This window comes from Mesoplodon mirus (genome assembly GCF_964341445.2).
Source record: "Mesoplodon mirus genome assembly, chromosome: 14".
Lineage (NCBI taxonomy): Eukaryota > Metazoa > Chordata > Mammalia > Artiodactyla > Ziphiidae > Mesoplodon > Mesoplodon mirus.
In genome coordinates this window covers 75133702-75153970 of record NC_138990.1, presented here as the reverse complement: position 1 = coordinate 75153970, position 20269 = coordinate 75133702, and the positions used below count along the sequence as shown (strand labels likewise).

Sequence of the window (20269 nt, the reverse complement as noted above, 5' to 3'; positions counted from 1 at the left end):
CTATATGCAAAGCCTACCTGGCTATAGAGTGGATCAAGGAGTCTAGGATATTAGTAAAGAGCCTGAGCTTTGGAGAGAGACAGACCTGCAGGTGAAACTGGGCATTTGTAGTTCTTGATTGATGTGGGCATGTTACTTAATGCCTTTAAGCCTCGGTTTTCCCATCTGTAAAATATACTTACCTTGAAGGCATGTTGAGAAGATGAAATGCAATCAGGTATGGAAAGTACAGGGCATGCAGGGAGCACTTCATAAATGGTTGTTGTTGTGATTATTGCTATTATTATTACTTCTGCCTTTATTGGTGGTGTGATTTACTTACCTATTTACCTTTTTTTTTTTTAAAAAAAAAGAGAAGTCTGTGCCTTGGTTGGCCAAGCAGGCTACTTGAGGGGGATGAAGCAGGAGGAGTGAGTGGCCCCCGGCCCTGCTTCACAGGTTTGTAGGTGATTCAGAGCATGCCTAGGTAGTGACCGATCATCTCAGGCTTGATTTCCACCTGGTTGAAGGTCTTGTGGTTGTAGATGCCCACCATGCTGGCCACCTCCTCAGGCAGAATGATCGTGACCCACAGGTGTGTGTTCACCACTGCCGGCTTCTCCTTGGGCGGTGCCTCCTTCTGGGCCTTGCGCAGGCGCTTCTGCAGGGATGCTGTTTCCTCCACAGGCCTCTGTTCAGCATCTGATGCTGTTGTGCGCTGTGCAGCTGCATAAGCTGCCGGTAGAACACATCCAGTATCTGACCAAGGTCCACACTGCGGTAGGTGAACTTGCGGAAGGTCTGCTTCTCCTGCTCCACTTCTGCCGTCTTGTCGGTTCTTCGGCAGCCTTATTTACTTTTATACTTACTAACATTTTGCCTTGTTCAAAAAAGTATTTGAGTGGCCCATATACATGGAAATAAGATAGCCTGATAAAATAAACTACCAAGAAGTAGAAAAAGAAGTATTGGGTAATTGGCAGCAGCAGCTGAAAACGTGGGATGCCCTCTTTGTGGGGTTCTCCAGGAAGACCAGGTCTGCTGAGGGGTGGGCTGCAAGATTGGGCCTGGCCATCTAAGATTGGGAGGGCTGCCACCAGAGGCATGGTGACACGTCTTTACATCAGGGGTAGGGGATGATCTTGTGGAGGCCAACAGTTTAGAAGGATAGCAACTCACCTGGCTTGGAGGGGAAGAGAGAGTCAGGTCTTTGGACTTCGCATCTTTGGACTCACTCAGTCACAGCTTCTGTGTTTTTCTAGTTGGTAAGTAGAATGTTCATTCATAGAGGTATGTGCTATGCTGTAAAGAGCTGGGGTAGAGAATAGAGGTAACATTTGTTTTTGGAAACCTTTCACCTCTACTATCTATTCTTTCTCTTCCTTTTGTCACCTCCAGGCATTGCCAAGTCTCTCCAGAGGCTATATTTTTTCTTACTTCTCTTATTTTTTATTACTTCATAACTGATAAGGGTTTTAGACATTGGCCCTTCCAAGAAGATTTCTATTTTAATGGGAGTGGGGAGAGGTCTCCTTATGAGCCACTATAGTGATAAGATACGGTGATAAACTCTATTGATAAATAGTGAAACTTAAAAGGTAGAACAAAACATTCTCTATCCCCATACCCTCAACTCAAATCCTAGAGAATTGTACTGAAGAAGTTCTGTCTAACTGAGCATTCCAGAGTCCAGCAAATCAGAGTCCTGAATTACAGCTCTGACATTGACTAGCAGGTCACTTAATCTCTCTGTGCCTCAGTTTTCTTATCTGTAAGAAAGATAGGGATAACAATAGTATCCACCTCACAGGGTTGCTGGGGGGAATAAATGACCTAATAATATAAAGAACCATTAGATTTTGGTGGCCAGTGGTGTTTCAATTACAAAAAAAAGTTGGATATTAGAGTAGTTCAGTCTTTTGATCACAAAATACTTGATTTGCACAAGTTGACCACTGGCATCTTGGGGTCCCTTAAAGTTTTCATCAGTGGGTTGGGAGTCCAGCAGAACAGATTAAAAATGTGGAAAACAATGTCCTTTTGTCATTCATCAAGTCTGATTAGCAGTTGGAATGTTTGTGGAATGGATCCTATTTGGTTAAATAATGGAAATCAACATTCTTTTTATTTGGCAATGAAGCATTGAAGTGTTGGGGATGAACAGTCCCTGGTTTGATGGCAGGTCCAGATTTCCCCAGCCTTCTCTTTGACCATGGTCTTCAACTGCTGGATCTTGAATTAGAATACAGTTGCAAGAGCACAGTGGAGAGAGTGCAGGATCAAACATTAAGACTGAGTTATGCATGGGACTGGATAGATGACAAATTTTGTGAGTCTTGGTGACTAGAATGAACACTACAAAACTTCCTTCGTAGTGCTGTTAGGACTAAATGAGATGATGTGTTTGAAATGTTTTGGAAATGATTAAGGATAATGCAAATATTTTTTATTGTTTTATCCTTGAAATGAATTGACTCATGTCATTGCAACTAGAAGGAGGCCCAGATGGGTTCAGTGCCTTGCTCAGGATGAATTAGAGGGAGGAGGCGATGTGCCTTGGGGCTGTAATGGGGCTGAGCTTAGCAATCACCTCCCGCACTTGTCCAGCATGTCCAGCTGTCTGCTGATCAGGAACAGATTTGAGTCTGTTGTTTTTTTTGTCTGCTTGGTTGAATTGTAAAGATCTGTGCTGTGTGTTGGATTAGGTTCCATTCTGTGTCCAATCACTGATTAATTCTGTGACTCAATTAAGTCATGTAGGTCTGGTGTCTCCACGAAATGGGTAACCTTGGCTCTGCCTGTCTCAAAGGGAATTTGGAAAGTAAAGGCAACTAAAGGATTGAAAGTAAAAGCACTTCTTGGAAGATGCTTCCATTCTGGAGGCAGGATAGCATCGAGTTTATGTGCACAGACTCCTGAGTCAGATGCCTATGTCTGAATCATAGCTCTGACACTGACTACTAGGTCCCTTAACTTCTCTGTTCTTCAGTTTTCTCATCTGAAAATGGGGGATAACAGTAGTAAGTTGGGATTGTCGTGAGGATTTAATGCTGAACGGCTTCACATGGTGCCTGGTCCAGGTGGGTGCTGTGCACTGGTTAACTACAGTAGAGCAGGGCCTGTCCTTTGTCCCCTTGGAAGGTAAGATTCCTGCAGAAGACATCAGTCAGGGATGTCTGGGACACTTTGGTCCCAATTTGTTTGTAGTCTTGTCCCTCATAAGTCACTGGTAAGGGGACAGTTTGCCAAGTGCTCTGCCAATCTTTGTAAAAAAGTGGATTAAAAATGTTTAAAGATAAATCTCCAAATATTAACCTCTCCCTGACTGTCCTAGAGCCCAAAAGCAGATTTGTATTTATATGAACTTAAGGGGAAAGAGGCCTTTAGTGGCTGAATTAATGCACGCAATGAGTTGTTCAGTGGTAGTTGTACCATCACAATGGAAATCTCTCATGTTCTAGAACTGATGGACAAGGTCATGCTACAAAGTTGATCAGTTAATTCTACCTTTTATTTGTAGAGTCCGTCTTCCCAAATGCTGAAAGGAATGGTGTCTGTTCTCTGACCTGTTATTCCAAGTTCAGTGCAGGCACGCAGCTGCCCGTTTTGTAGACCATGAGCCTAAGACCCAGAGGCACATTTACTAGCCATTTTTACCACGAATACTGATAATGGTTGTGTTATTTTGACACCAGTCGTGACAATTTTGGACACTTCTGGATAGAAATCCCACTTGAAGGAACTTTGGAGTGTTTCATCAGAAAGCATGCCGGCCTAGGCCTGGTTTAGGAAGGGTTAGTCGTCATTCATTATGAGTGTTTGTAGAAAAATGCAATCAACGTGACATTTCTGATATAGCATCACCCAAAGAATACCAGTGTTGATGTAGTTGGACACAAAACACTGTCCAGCTGACTGGGGTCCCAGCTCTGTGTTGTAGCTGGTCCTGCCCTCAGAAGGTTTGTGTGTCCTTGCTGAGGCTAGAAGGAAAGAAAACAGAGCTGGGCGAGCAGGATCACCAGCAGCAGCTCTGGATCCACGTGTGCTGAAGTGCTATTTGGGATAGAACAGGACTGAATTTGTGCCCCAGGACATCTGCTCCTGGTGCAGCAGTGAGGTTTCCAAGAAAGCTTTGCATTGCTCTATCTCCCCTCCTAGAATTGTTTTTATTATTGTTCATAAAGGAAAGAGTTTCTTTGTTTGTTTGTTTGTTTGTTTTTTCATTTCCAATCATACAGGTGAAACTTGTCCAGTGGAATTCAGTGCTCTGGGCCAAAGGGGAGGAAAATGCCATCCTAGCCATTCCTTATTGGCAACTGTAGTTAGGTCCTGTGTGTGTTGTTATGCAGGGTATGGCATAGTGCAATATTCTTGGAAATCATGGGAACATTAGGTATGACACAGGAGCTGTGTCAACATTTGGGCTGTAGCATTCTCTTATCTGTTCACTCAACAAGTTTTTTGTTTGTTTGTTTGTTTGTTTTTTGCTGTACGCGGGCCTCTCACTGTTGTGGCCTCTCCCGTTGCGGAGCACAGGCTCCAGACATGCAGGCTCAGCGGCCATGGCTCATGGGCCCAGCCGCTCCACGGCATGTGGGATCTTCCCGGACCAGGACACAAACCTGCGTCCCCTGCATCGGCAGACGGACTCTCAACCTCTGCGCCACTAGGGAAGCCCACTCAACAAGTTTTTTTTTCCCTCCTATTTACTCCTCATCCTTTCTAGAAGAGAAACATTTTTTCTAGAAGAGAATGTTTTGGAACATCTGAGGGTCTTGTAGTATATGCTGCAGTTGGCTTCCCAGCTCCCCCCTTCAAAACCAAGAGATGTTGGCTCCTGCTCATTCACAGCTGTACTCTCTCTGGAACCAGCCCTAGAAGAAGGAAGCTGCCTTGCCCAATCTTACTCCTTCTCCCAAGGGCTCCCTGCATCCAATTATTAGTTACTTGAGAATAGGAAAGCCTGGTTCCCTTGCTTTAACTGGGGCAACTCAGAAGGGCATCTCAACTCCTGAGTTCCCTACGGGATTGTCACGAAGGCGACAGCTGCATCACACAGTTCAACTCTTCCACCTGTCCTTTTCTGTTTTCCCTTCTCTCTTACAGGTATTATTTCCAAGCATGCTCCCCAATTTGCTCCGCACCCAAATCTCTGTCATGGAGTCTGTTTCTAGGAAATCTGATCTGAGGTAGATCCCTTGGAGCCATGATTAGGGATGAAGTGGTGACACTGGTCTCTGACCCTTTTTATCTTTTCCAGAAATGTTTCCTAGTCATTCTTTCCTAAGAATGATCTTGGAGGCAGGGCTTCTGAGCCTGTCTAGGCCATTATTATTTCCATGTATATATATGGAAAATCTGCAAGGATACCACTGAGCTGTTAACAGTAGGAGAGGAAGTGAGGAGTGAGTTTCTGTTTTACCTGTGCAAACTTCAGAATTGTCTAAACAGTAAAATAAAAATGCATAATGTATCAACTGTACAATTATTATATTTCTTACTTATTAGTCGACTTTAATATCTGAGTGTGACCAGTGCACAGCCCTGTATTCACCATCGCTGGTCCTCTGAGTGTTTAGTGGAGAGACCATGGTGGGGTGAGGGGTGGGGGAGTGGGGATGACTCCCAACCATAGGGGTCAGCTTCCTCTGCCTCCTTATTTAAAAAATTATTTTATTTTATTTTTGGCTGCGCTGGGTGTTGCTGCGTGCGGGCTTTCTCTAGTTGCGGCGAGCGGGGGCTACTCTTTGTTGTGGTATGTGGGCTCCTCATTGCGGTGGCTTCTCTTGTTGCAGAGCACGGGCTCTAGGCGCATGGGCTGCAGTAGCTGTGGCACACTGGCTCAGGAGTTGTGGCTCGCGGGCTCTAGAGCGCAGGCTCAGTAGTCGTGGCACACGGGCTTAGTTGCTCCGCGGCATGTGGAATCTTCCTGAACGCGTGTCCCCTGCACTGACAGGTAGATTCCTAACCACTGCGCCACCAGGGAAGCCCTCTACCTACTTACTGACATGAGTCAAAGCAGAGCAATGCTCTGTACCCTTTACCACAATGAATGGAACCCTCTTACCCTAGTGTTTGAAGAAGTGTTTCCTAGTTTTTTTTTATAGGGGATGACATAATTCATGGAAACCATCTAAGGTGGCTGGGAAAATGCTTAATAAATGACGGTTATTTTACCATTATTATTATGTTGTTGTTGTTGTTACTGGGTTTTGTATTAGAGCATTAGCTCTGGAGTTTTTACCAGAAGGGTTCCCCTTCCTGCCCCTGGAATTCCATGGCAAAGCAGGAGAATTTAATGCACAGTGAGCACTGTGATGGGGCTCTGTCCCTCCAGTTCTTTCATGGGCCAGGAAGCTGTGTCTGGTCCCTGGTCTGCTGATGCAGGATGGTTAGGAAGAGGGACCCATAGAAAGCTGCACTTCTTTCTGAAAGTTTCCTTTAGCATTTAGGGCTACCTCTTTGGCGTTATCTATAATGAAAAATGTCAAAGACTGATCCTTTTCCACTGGGGGACAAGGATGAATTGTCTTCACTTTGGGGAGCGCAAAGAAGGGTGAACCCTCATACTCACTCCCCTCTCTCCCATATGTGAGCCCTAGTCTTCTTTGTCTCTTCCCCAGGTAGCACTGAACACAAGGTGTCAAAGGACAAGCAGGCCACAGAAATCGAGCCTGTTAAAATAATTTACCAATTTGACAGTAATCCACAAAATGGAAACCCAGATCCTATGCCTTGTTGTTCTAAGAAAAGTTACCTCCAGCCCCCTTGCCTCAGTTTACTCCCATGGGACATTGAAGTAGCCAAACAGAGGCTGGAGAGATGGAGGTGGATGTTTGTGAAGTGGGACTTGGGGCAAATCCTTTCTTATTACCTGTCTGGCCTCCCTCACAGTGCTGTTTGGACCTTAATTGGCTGGGTTAATGAATGTGGCTATATAAAGCAGATTGTATGTAAATATAAGATCAATGAAAAACATAGTTTATTTGCTTTAAGTAAACTCTTCAAATAAATGTCTTCCTAGAAATCAAATGCTACAGTGCAGCTACCATGATAGATAGATGTGGTTAAAAAGAAGCAACTTTGCTCTGGGGCAGTGTTTCCAAATGTGTTCCAAGGAACCCTAAACCCAAAAGATGTTGCTTTGAAAAAAGGCTGCATGTATTGACATTTGTCTGTGTGTATATATTTGTGTGAACAACATGTTTGGGAAACAAAGCATGCACTTTAGAAGGAGGGAGGCTCTAAAAGTGAATTCATATACAGAAGGAAAAAATAAATCAAATTATATAATTATTAAACATGCTGACAAATGCTACAAACATGACAAAGTCTAGAAAACTGACAATATTTTGAATTAGTTACTTGACATACTTCTATGATACTTTTCCTTCTATATTCTTTGTTCAGCTCTTTGTACACAACAATTTTGTGATATTTTCTACAAAGAGAATAGAAAGATAATTTAGTCTTTCTCTAACATGGCTGATAGAAATTTGTCTTTTATTATTGACAATTAAGAAAATGTCAGCTTTGCTGCTTGTAATTGGTAATGTCATAACTTTTTAGGTTGTTGACAAACTTGGGACAACCTCTATCCAGTTTGCTTTGTATGTAAGCTGTAAGATTTCAGGGTGTTTCAGGTTTTCTGGTATAGTAATTCATCTTACCTACTCTTTACCTTGATGACCCTCATTAACCTACCAGTGTCTTGGAAGGGCTCCATGTAGTGAGGGACCCTGACACTTAAGCTTCATCCACTTCAGGGTAAATTTGCCTTTGTATAAGACTCCTTCCCCTATCCCCAAGCATTTTATTTGGAAAAATTTCAAACCTAAGGAAAAGTTAAAAGACTTGTACAATAAACATTTATATACCATTCACCAAGATTCACCAACTGACATTTTTCTACATTTGCTTTACCTCTTTCTTTCTCAGCCTATACCTTCCCGCCTTCCCCATCTAAACACACACACACAAACACACTTCAGACTACATCTTCTAGGAATAAGGACATGTTCCTACATAATCACAATACTATTACCATGTTCAACAAATGTAACATAGATATAATAGTATAAAGTTTCCCCCTACAACCCTTGGGAGGACAGCTTTGGAGACCTTGGTACACACCCTGAGCTAAGGAGAGTCAGCAGGCATGGGCCCTGAGGGGGCAACTAATGTGACAGCCAGGGTTCCTTACATGGACTTGCTTCCCCGGAGTCACTTCACAGAGTCATTAATAAGTTTTGCGGGTGTTTTTTGTTTTTTATTTTCATGTTTTTTTGAGAACTGTCCTTTGAAAGAGTCCTAGGGAGGGGCTGATTCTGTAAAGATGGTGCTACCCAGAAACCAGAGGGCCAGACGAGCTGGCAGAGGAGATGAGGAACCCTGGAGATGCTATCCCAGCTGTTAACTGGAGTGCTCCAGGAGAGGCCCTGGGGAGGCACTGATGAGCTGGAACTGGAGGTGGCCACTGTTGAGAGCTGCCAGATGTGGGGACAGACAGGAGAAGCCACCCAGCTGCTGCCACGCATAGCAGCTTGCACTGAGACCGAAGACCCTGGCAGGAAGCCCTTCCATTGGAAGCAGAATTTCCCATTGTTCTCCTGCCTGGGCAAGTGACTAAGGGAGAAGGTTGGAATATCAGTTAACCTTTCTCCAATGTGATTTCCTCCCCTTTAAACCAGGGGACTGGATAAGATGACTGGTTTTCATGACTTTTTAAAAAAATTAACAAAACGAAGCCTTCTGTGGGAGCCCGATTAGGTAGAAGTACAGCTGCTCTACTTGAAGAGGAAGTTGGGGCCCCAAAGCCTTCCCAGAAGCCCCACCCCCTCACCTTCTTCTACCTCTCAATGGCCTCTGAAAGGAGTTCTGGGTTTTTACAAACAGATTCCATCTGGAATAAAAAACAGAGATCTAAAATATTTTCCTCATTTCAAACATGCAAATGCAGGCAGAAAATTGATTAATTGGAATCCTGCATGGAATGCGTTTGTGAGTGCTGGTTTAGGAGGCAAAGGAAGTGCCTCAGAACCATGTGTTTATATAGCTGGGGAGGAGAGCCATCGAAGGACCCCAGAATCATTACGACTGTTGGCTCTGATCAGGGCTAGAGGACCAGATAAACCCCAGTCCTGTGGCTGTGACTCTTGGATATAGGAAGTCAACAAAGCCTTGGGCTCCAAGTTTGAATGCATCCCAAGTGCCTTCTAAAGGCTTCATCCTTTCTGTTCTGCTTACCACGGGTCTGCATTGATACTGTGTACACAGGCTATAGCCTTTAGGCTTCCTAGAAAATATGAGCAATTCTGGTAGTTTTGGGACGCTCTATCCTATCCAATTCTTGTTGTAGAAGAAGGTGTATTCCTTCTAGTTTTGCACAAGATCCATAAGAGTATGAAAATACTAGATAGGACGTTATGCTTCCAGAAGATTTTAATTTTCAGAGGACATATCATGACCTCATTTGATTCTCACAACAAATCAGAAAAGTAGGCATTAGGCTCATTTTTCAGATGGGCAAACAGAAGCCGAAGAGAAGGTAAGTGACTTGCTCATGGTTACATGGCTGACACCCGGTGAAGCTGGGACTGGATTTTATGATTCTGCTAAGCCAGCCCCAGATGGCCACTTCTATCCAGATATTAGATCAAATGCAGGTGCCTAGAAAAGAGTTTTGTTCCTGTGGCTCCTGTGGGGAAGGTTAGCCATGGGCATCATTAAAGGTGGTATTATGACCCCTTGGCACCAAGTGCCTGCTCCAGGTTCCAGACTCCACAGCACATGTTGGTACCCACTGGGGAGGGTAGTGCTACCTGCTCCTGCCCGGCCTCCAGCTGTAATTGCTTTTCCTCTCACTCTCTGGGGCAGTAGGATGTCTACAGATCTGAATACTGCTCCTAACTCCACTGCCAACAGGTTATGTGTCTTCGGCAACTTCTCTGAGCCTCAGAGGATATTGGAGTACATCCTTGTTTCTCAGAGTGCTGTGCTTGGGCCACCTGTGACAGAGACGTTGTGTGTGGGCAAGCGCCTGGCTGGCTTTCAGTCCCACTGCAGCAGAATCTCTGGGGCTGGGTCACAGGCTCCTCTGGTGATTTGGTGGCTACCACTAGACTGAAGAGTCCCCAAGTGTCCTTCCAACTTAGTGCCTCCTTTCAGCAGTAACTCTTTGCCTTGACCCTGGACGGGCTGAGGTTTCTATAGGGAGAAGGTGGCACTTGACTTAACTGCAGATTTAAGAAGCTGTTTCAGGCAAAGACTTGCAAAAACTTGAGAGTCTAAGGAGGAAGTTAGCAAACAGGTGGTTCAGGTGTGGTATGAGAAGATGTCCTTCATGCTTATTTCAGGAACTGCTCTAAGTTCTTAAACTCTGCTCATGCCAAGCGTGTGGGGACTGTCTTGCCTCTCATTAAAGCCAAAATAAATGACCCTTCTGGGGAGATGCCTCTTGCTGTCCTCTGCCTCTCTGTCTTAATTCAGGGGCTGTCTGGGGTTTGAACCCAAAGGAAGACCTGAATTCTTCCTTCCATTTCCCTGGGCAGACATGGCTGAAACGACTTACTATGTTGACTAAAGAAGTGATACCAGGAGCACTGAGATGAGGAAGAAGGCCAGCAAAAGAGTCACATTTAAAAATATGTGCAATGCTTATTATAATTGTTTTGTGTGCTCCTATGGTGTCTTAAAAGATTTCACACTTTATAAGGTCTGCCTTCCAAACTGAATGTGATATTGTCATGTACTCAGGTTGCATATAAAAGTAGCTAAAACAGCCTAAAGAGCTAGTTTTAGGATTAGACTCACGAATCAGTGTTAGATAGTTGATGCTTACAAGCTTGAATATTTTAATACGCTGGGGTTGATAAAGTTATCAAAAGTGTCATGGCAAGAAGTCAAATCCTAAAGGGAGGCCATTGTCTTAAAAAGTGGTTAGCATTTATAGCTTATATGGGAACATAAGGCTTACTCACCTAAGACTACAGAAAATTATGGTTTTTTGATGCAGCAACATGTGACCTGTACGATTTAATGTGAAGTACAAGAAGTGCTGCCAAGTGAGTGGGACATCTTGCTAGATAAGCTTTTGGTTATCTATTGTCTCTTTATGTAATTCAGAATCTATTACTGTTAGCTAATGCCTGTAGATTATTATTAGCTGCCCATGAGATAAATTTTAGGTATACTCTTTTCTGTGGGGTCCAGAAGGCTGTAGTTTGGAAATGAATTCTGGTCAAGAAGTGGACATGATCCACTGGAACATTAAGAGGTGCTGTTTGGATCAAAGATATAAAATTGGCCCCCACCAGAGTTCTGACTCTTTCATTCTCATTCTTTAATTCTTCAAAGATCATACACGGCAGATCCAAGGCCAAAGCTGCAAGTTGTTTCAGTATCCTGGGATCTTATTCAACAGAGCTAAGGAGATTCAGGTTTATTTTAAATTGCTAGGCTCATTCTTCCCAGCCTCTTATCTCTCCTGTGTGGCTATTCCAGTGTCCACCCCTAAGCAGCTTCATTGCAGCCAGCCAGCTGGACGCCAGCATCTGTGGTTAAGCAGAATTCTGACTTTGCAGCCCTCAGTTTCAGCTACTGCTGCTTTCTCCCATCCAATGATTATATTGAAATAAACTGTTCAGGTGGAGTGAAAATATCTAGAAAGAGGCCTGTAAATCTGAGTCAGTGGAAAAGTCTGCAGAAGGGGATCCTCCCTGAGATGTGTGTTAGTGGTGGGAGCAGCAGTGTGGGGTGATGCTCACCCTGCCAGGGTTGCTGTTTCCATGTGGAACATCTTAATTAGAGCTTCACATAGTTAGAATAGTTTGCATATTACTGTTTTTTTATTTCAAAATTATAGCTACTTTAAAAAAAGATAGTTCTTAAAAAGTTGCTGGGTTTTCCTTTTGTTTTTTAAATTATAAAAGACACCTAACATTACTGATAGTTTGAGAAGTAAAGATAAGGGAAAATAATCATTCATAATCCCTAACACAATTATTATTTTTGTTTATTCCTTTCTGGTCTTTTTTTATATATATGCTTTTACCTAGTTGTAATCACAGTGCAATACAATTTCCAGTCCCTTTCCCACTTAGCATGTGTCACTTGCATTTTTCTATGTTGCCATGTGGCCTTTATCCTCCTAATGGCTGCGTGATGGTCCATTGCAGTGTATTTACTTAACACTTACCTATTGTTATCATTTTGATTGCTTCTAGTTTCCCAGTGTTATAAAGCATATTGTGATAAGCATCTTTGTACATACTGTTTTCCCATATTTGTGTTATTTGTTGCATATTTTAAAAAGTGTTATTCAGGAACCAAGATATTTACTCAACAATGGGAGTTACATTTGAAGCTAATGAGGAAATGTGGCATTATTTAACAATTTGTTGGGTCTTCACTATTCCGTAAATTGAAGGGAACATGCAGCAGAATAGTATTAGCACAATCATAGGTGTTTAGACATCTGAAAAGTGCCTCTGGTTCATTCAGAGGTCCTGGGTATTGTTAGACTCTTCCGTCCTTAGCGACATGATTAAGTACTTTGGTGCTGATCTTCATTGCTTCATTGCAATTTCAATGCCATATGCAGATACATAAGAGGCTATGTGAAAAGGTAAAAAAAAATCAGCATATTCTTTGATCAACATCTCTCAGGAAGGATACCAGTGATTCCTCTTTTCTGAACTTCACCTAAAAGTGTGGGTTTTGTGGCTGTCGTAGCAATGCCATTCTCATCATGTTCAATGTCAGTAATATAGTCCTTAGGGAGTGTCCAAGCGAAGGCTGTGATCTCCTACTTAATATTCCTGAGGCATTGAACATATTGGTCACTCACATGCCAAGTACAGGCTCATAATTATAGTGACGGTCTATTTTTTTCAAGGGTCGCAAAGGTTTTATTTAATGAAACATGCTTAAAACTAACTAGAACACTTCTCTGTCTCTCTTTCTACCCCTTTTTTCTTGACTGAACTTCATTCCCTCAGTGTGAATGAGTAAGGGTGAGTTTCGGGAGGCAAGGAAGCAGGGTTCACGGTAGTGGGTCTCTGTGAGGTAATAGCAGGGAAGAAAAATAAGCATTGCAGTTTTTAAATGGGGGAAAAAATCAGGAAAAAGGCATGCATAAAGGATTTATCCTTTCCACGAAAACACTGATTAATGAAATCTAGTATGAACGGGGTGTCATGCCCTTTAAATATTAGATTTCATTCTTAGTGGATAGTAGTCTTCTGAAAGGAGATATTCTGCCTCTGCCGGCTCTTTACGGACACATATGTTTCAGGCCCTTGCACTGATTAAGGATGCAAATGCTTCAGGTAACCGAATCACTGGACGGGGTGAAACATTGTGCTGGACAGATGTGTTGTCAGGAAAGGGCTTTTGCTGATAAAAGGGACAGCTGCCCTCGGGATGGGGTGGTGGTGGTTGGGGGGAAGGGGAGTCAAGTAAGAGGGAAGGAAGTATGCAAGGGAAGGTGACCCAACCACACGAAGCCAGCCTCTCGAGCCCCCAGCTGGGAAACTCCACCAGCTTGCTAGCTCTTCCGGTTCTAGCAGAGCTGGCCAGACATCTGGCCTCTGTTCTAATTAAAGTGGGCAACCAATTTGGTGGCTGTAGTGAGGAAAACAGCAGTGAAATCTTGATGCCTGTAGGGTCATAACAAGGTCCCACATAGTTCTTTAAGACTGAGGCTTTGCGAAGTCGTATCCATTTCCTAAGGGCCATTTAATTCAACTCCACTTAGATTTATTGAGTGCCAGTTATATACAAAGCCCAGAGCTCAGCCCTCAGAAAACCCTTGTCTTTTGGGGAAGGAAGACAAGGGGACAACAAACTATGTTGTGGAGAAGATTGAATTAAAGACCATGATAGAGGACATTCAGGGTTCTCTAGGAATGTAGCAGAGGAAGTATTTTATTATTGAGAGAATCTGGGGAGGCTTCCTGGTGGAGTTGACATTTTCTCCAAACTTGGAATTTTGAAGTCAGGTTCTAGGCAAACATTCTAGAGGATTGCTGTGAGCAGAGAAACAAGCTCCCTAAATGAAATTTCCCACCTGGAGCTCTCTTCTCTTTCTGGGAGTGAGACAAAAGACTCATTCCAGTATAGTCATGGAATTCCTCACATTTCATGGGTGGCAACTCAGGCCCTGAGACCTCTAAGACTAGGACTTTAGACAGATGGAATGAACCAGGAGCCTGGCTTTTCACACGACTCCAGTTGTTGGAGAAGGATCATTTTAGCCCCTCGATATCTGGCTTTTGTTTATGCTCCAAACAGTGCATATGGTAACCTGTTACTATCAGGAATAATTAAGCCCAATCGACCCAAGTTATCTCCTGCTAGGTAGTTAACCTGACTTGGCTCTGTTGGTGGCATTGGCTAAAGGCAAAGTGAGAGCTATCTCCATATAAATGAGCCAGTTGGAGCTGATTTGTTAATTGTTTTCTTTCCCTTCCTGCCCCCTCTGCTATTCTTCCCCCCCATGTTCTCTCTGAGTGCCAAAGGACTGGTTGGCAAGACTGTGCCAGGGATCTGAAAAACTCTTATTTTATCTTTATTACTGAAGGCAAAAATGATGTTATATATATTTTATAAGAAAATGTGTTTTGTTTGTAGCTCTACCGTCAGCCCTCCCTTTCCCCCTCCTAATAAGCTCATGTCAGAACTCTGAAGTAAGTTTGCCATAATGGTAGCCTAAAGGACATATTTTGTAAGAATGAAAAATGAACATATTATTTATATATCAATAGTGTAAGAAGCATTGATCAATGTAAGTGGCCTGATGTTTTGCTTCTCTGTTTCCCCTCCAACCCTCCTTTACCTTACCCTGCTTCCCCCTCCCTTCTTGCCGCAGGTGCCTGCGACACTCCTACTATTTAGAAAGCGAGTTCTAGCCTGTCCTGGTCAGTTTGTGCTGGGCTTTGGTCTTTAATACGGAGCCTTCAACGGCCGAGCCTCCGAAATGACTCTCTGACAGCCAGCCATTAATTACCATCATCCGCATCTAATTCATTCATCCCTCTCCCTCTCATGTAGAGGGACAGCTAGGGCTGAGGGCACTCAGGGAAATGTAGGCATGATTCCATGTTCTTTATGCAGAGAGGGCTGCCGGAGACTTTGTTGGATGCAGGGGCTTTAATTGAATTGGCTTGCCAATAAAGCTGTTGTCATTCAGTAAGTGAATTTGTTGTACTACTCAAACCACAGCTGCTGCAGACAGCCCGGAATTTCCTGAAGGCAAGCCAGGCCATGGGCTTGCCTGGGTTCAGCCTTTTCGATTGATCCTGAAGGCCATGCAGAGTGTGGCCCTGCCCTGTGAAGGTTGATTTTGGCACCCATTTGGATGACAGTGAGTTACAGGGGCAGGCTGGAACCTGTTGAGCCGGTGGGGTGTGACCTTGGGGGATCTTGTAGGGATCAGGGAACCCATAGGTATGTTAGGGACAGTAATTGGTGGGTGGAAAGCCTTACCCACCACAACTGGGTGCTTTCGTCAGTCCCCAGACAGCCGCTGCCCTTGGCTCCATCGAGCTAGTCATAAGAGGATATCACTTCCCATTGTAAAAAAAAAAAATTGAGAATATGACAGTTAATATACTTGTAGAGCCTTGTTTAAGAGGTCGAGTGGTATTGAGGAAATGCTGCAGCATTAGAACTGGCATTTGTTACTGGGAGATCGTTGGGCCAGAAATACTCTACCTCTCGCCACGGTTTATAAAACATGGCAAGATTGGCAGGTTGTGTGATTTATGATGGCTTTAAAGTAACATCAAGATTAAGGAAAGTTTTTCAAGGGACTGCAGGACCATTTTTATTTTCTGCATCCAAGCACATGCATGTAGTTGGCTCAAGCGAATGAGAGCAGGACTGGCAGGCAGATTTTCATGTTTTGGTGTCTTTACAATTTAAATAGATGGGGATCTCTTGTTGAACTCTTCATTCAAGTGATTTCTCCCCCTTGTAATTTGGAATTCCCTGACCAGTGCTCAGACCTTTTCAGGGAACCAACTCTCTCCAGCTGTGGAGAGTTCATAGAACAGAAGGATCTCTAGTCTGCTTTCAATTATTCAAGAGCAGAGCATTTTTCCAGCCCTTTGCACCTGTTCTCCATCGTCTAACTACCTTTTGGCTATTTTGTTGTATCTTCACCAGGAAGTGGGAGGGAAAAAAACCCTCTAAGTCAAATTTCATTTTTGTTTGCATCCTGAAATTCTAACAACTCAGAAACTCTTTAAATTAAGCCAACATATTGGCCCTGTTCTTGACCTGACAAATGAGAACTGAATTGATATGTCACATACATGACTCTAAGCTTATAAGGAAAAAAGAGGGTGGAGCATGGGAACGAGACTTTGGGATTCTCTATCACCAGGAATACATTCAGAGTGAGGGAGAGTGAGGTGGAGTGTATATGTGCTTGTGTGTGTGTGTGTGTAAGAGAGAGAGAGAGAGAGAGAGAGAGGGAGAGAGAGAGAGAGAGAGAGGTTACTTTGATGTCTGACTTTGGGGTGAAATAGAGAAAACAGTGCCCCTAATTCTAGTCAGTAAATCCATTGACTGTAACTTTCCCTAGGTATAATCATGCTTTTGTAGACTCTTCTCCTGAATTTAATCATGAAGGAAAATGGAAATATATTAATTACTATTTCATTGCAAGAAGGTGGATTGAACTACAGGTAAAATTTAAGGTCCATTTTCTGAAGCTTCAGGCTTAGGTTAATTTTTTTTTCCAAAACTGGCTAACTTTTAAAGTCAGAGCCAAATTTAAGTTATGTTGAGTTGAAGGCGAGATCTCTTTTCCTTCTTGCAAATGAGAAGTTTGTTTGTCTAAGCCACAGATGTTCTGAAACAATAAGAAAAAGACAAAACAAATTAAAGTTATTCCTCCAAATGGCACAAGCATGCCTCCAGAGGACAGGATTTTGGTGGCTGTTCTCCATTCCCACCATCTGGCCTCTTTTGTTTTCTGTTCTCTGTCTTCTGGCCTTTGTATCGTTCCTACTATTCCCTACTCCTTCACCCTGATCTCCTTACTTCCTCTTTCTCCCGTATGTCTCAATCTTTTCCTCCTGATCTCATCCGATCATATATCAAATTATATAGGAATAATATTAAAATTTTAAATGGTCTTGCCTTTAAACACACAATTTCCTTAACCTTCTTCCCCAGCTGCTGCTTCTTCATTCCTTAATGTTGGGGGGTTTGCACAGCTGGTACCCAGTGAGGAGGCCACCATGATCCTGGTGATTTGCTCCCAGATGCTGCTTCCCACTAGCTACCGTCTCGGGTGGAAGACTTAGATCTGTGTTGAACTTTCCAAGGTAATAAATTCAGGGAAACCCAGCTGAGACCAACCCACAATATTCTTCATTTTGGGTTTCTGCTTTTCATAATGAATGCCTTTCTGTACTTCTCTTTGATAAGTGGAATTAATATCTCCACCTGAACTGGAAATGCTAAATTGATGATAGTCTCTCGAGGATTTTGCATCTTGCTCTGACACCTTCAGTGACTTCATCAGAATTTAGGTGTATTAAGGGATTAAGGAGTTTGGCTTTTATGTATGAAGTTCTCAAGGTGTTCTCAGAGGCTGTTCCTAAGCCAAGTCCTGATGGTCCCTAGGGGAGAAAACTTTTCAATGAACACAGTTCAGTGTGAAACCTCATGACAAGCCAGCATAATACTTTAATCATTTTCTAGCAGTGGCTATGGAAAATGGTTATGGAAAAAATATAATCAGTCTCCCCCTACTTTGGTAAGCATTGTTTTCACTTCTCTTTCCAAGATTCAGAACTCTGCTTTGGTTCCCTCGTTGCTTTTCTTCTCAAGCTGGGGTATGTGGGGTGAGGTGGTGGTATGCTGGCCAAACCTTGGGGCTGTAGGATAAACGTGGCAATTTCCCCGGAGCATTTATTTTATTGAAGGATTTTTGAGGAAATGTTAATTAATGGAAAGATTATTACATTATAAAGTTGAATACAAAATTTGCATTAATTTTAAATAAAATAAGGAAACTTCAAACTTCTGCTTTAGATTCTCTATGTTATCCTCTATGTTGGGCCCCCAGAAGTGTGATTTCACCGTTCTCGGTATGAGGGGTTGGAAGTTGCATGAGCCTTGAGCCAGTCACCCAACTGGTCTTCTTATCAGAGCTGAGAAAGACTGATTTGTCTGACAGTGGATCTTAATATCTTTGGAGCGTGAATCTTATTGTATATATAACGTCAATTCAATCACCCCTAATAATGGTGCTAGATATTAGCAGCTGTGTTATAGGCAAGTGTAAGAAGGGTGAAAGACGTTGGGCAATTTAATCTCTTCTTGGTTTATGAAAATGTCTTGCTGTGCATATATATATTCAACCCACAGTCATCTGGGGACATGACATTTGTGTGTGGATTATCTCAGCTTCTTATGTTCCAAATTTCCATTTATCTGCTCGTTCAGTCAGTTGTGATGAGTTGGAAAGCTATTTAACCAGGTCCTAAACGTCAACTCTTAGATCAGGCTCAAGGGAGATATGCAGAGTGGGCACTCTTGGCAAAGGCATCCTATTGATTTCATCATGGCTTTGGCCCCATGCCCTAGTGTGAAACTTCTGTTCCTGCTGAAATCTGCACTAGCATGGGTCACAGGGCTCCTTTAGCCCTTCTGGCTGAGGGCCTGGCTCCGAAGCAGTCTAGTGATCCCTTTAGTCCTGTAGCTCCACACTCTGAGCTGAGTCTTTCAGTTTTGCCTCTTGAGATGAGAAAAAGTGCAGGTCTTCAAGGAAGAGCCAGTGAAGAGGACATTTCTCTTTAAGGCTAGCGTTGAGCTAAGACGCCCACCTTCGCCAACCCACAAAAGTAATAATCCCCGGTTCAGTGGCACAGGAATACTAAGAGAGGAGTATGAGTAGATGAGACCGGAAAAAGCACCGGACCCAGACACTCCACACTTCTTCACCCTTCTCTCATCACAGGGAGAAGCTTGGGAGTGGGAGAAGGGGAAGAATTAGGGCACCAAGGCCGGCTAGTGAGGAGCAGGATACAGAGGAAAGTTTAACGGAAGAAGCTGTCAGGGTTCTCCTGATGGCTGGAGTGTGGGACTACCGTTTTGTCCCCCACCATAAGAAGGCCCCTGCGGAGAGAGGCAGTGATGTTACACACTCCTTTATTTTTTGTTTATATTTCAGGTTCTTAGGTGTGGTAAAACGGCTCCGTTGTGGTGGAAAATATATTGTTTTCTCAAGGTGGCTTTGGATTGTGTGTGTGCTTCCCTGGCAGGGCACCTGGTGCTAATGCTTACACGATCCACGAGGAAAGGCTTTGCTGACCAGATTAGCAATGTGAACAAGACTACAGGAGAGACCATTTATCTGCCTGAGAATAAACTGTTTTCTAGCACTTCAGTAGCACCACTTACATACAATTTTAATGTGCTAATGGCAAGTGATTATTACTAGTGAGTTCACTTGAAAGAAATAAAATAGCCTTCTCTGTTCTCTAGTTCAGACATCTCACTAACTCAGACTTGCCAGGTGCTCTGAACTAGAGAGGTGCGACGGGAATGTTCTCTTGGATTTGGGGCGTTGAGCGTGCATGCAAGCAGGGTTCCTTTTCTTCAGAAGAAAAATAAATGGCAACATTCTGTTTTGGGGTTTGAAATCGCATGACTGAAAATATAAAGGTGACAACTGTGATATGCTTTTTTAATGAGGGCAGAGATGTCAAGAGAAACCAGCCTTCTAGGAACAAAACAATATTCTGTCAGGTGCTATGGACTTAAGACCTTTTTCTCTCTTGGAATAATGTCCTTAAAAATAACCAAATTTTCCATTCAATAGAAGAATGTTCATACTTCCCTCCCCATCAATATGAATTGTTGTCATAGAGCATGGGGCACTAGTAAGCCATATTGACTTTGGAAATTAAAATGGGAATGTTCAAGAACGTTTTTGAAGAATTATATGAGATTTTAGCCATCTTAATGGCTTTCTTTTTAGGGTCAGTGAGAGTGTTCTTGCTAAAATGTAGCCCATTGCTTTAGAAATAGTTTCCTTAATGTCTTTCCTGTTGCCCCTGCTGGGTCTGTGCAGGAAATGTAAACCAACATACAATATGTGTGTTTATTTTCATGTCCCATTTTATGGGAAATTGGATGGGATATTCCGCTGAGGCTTCAGCTATGAACTGTTGACAATATGGGGAGAGCAGGGCAGGCTATTGCTGAAAAAGTTTGCCAGGGAAGAAGGGGCTTCTGAAATCTTTTAGAGCTTTGGGGAAGAGCCAGGCCT

The 20269-nt window shown here is 43.2% G+C and overlaps 1 pseudogene across 1 annotated transcript in view; it reads right to left on the bottom strand.

The window, feature by feature from the left end:
* Positions 1–383: 383 nt before the first annotated feature.
* Positions 384–20269, bottom strand: part of LOC309815522 (small ribosomal subunit protein uS19-like) — an 81193-nt pseudogene continuing 61307 nt past the window's right edge. Inside the window, exon 2 of the transcript in view lies at positions 384–817. The product of the transcript in view is annotated as a small ribosomal subunit protein uS19-like (transcript). The remainder of the gene's footprint in view (positions 818–20269) is intronic.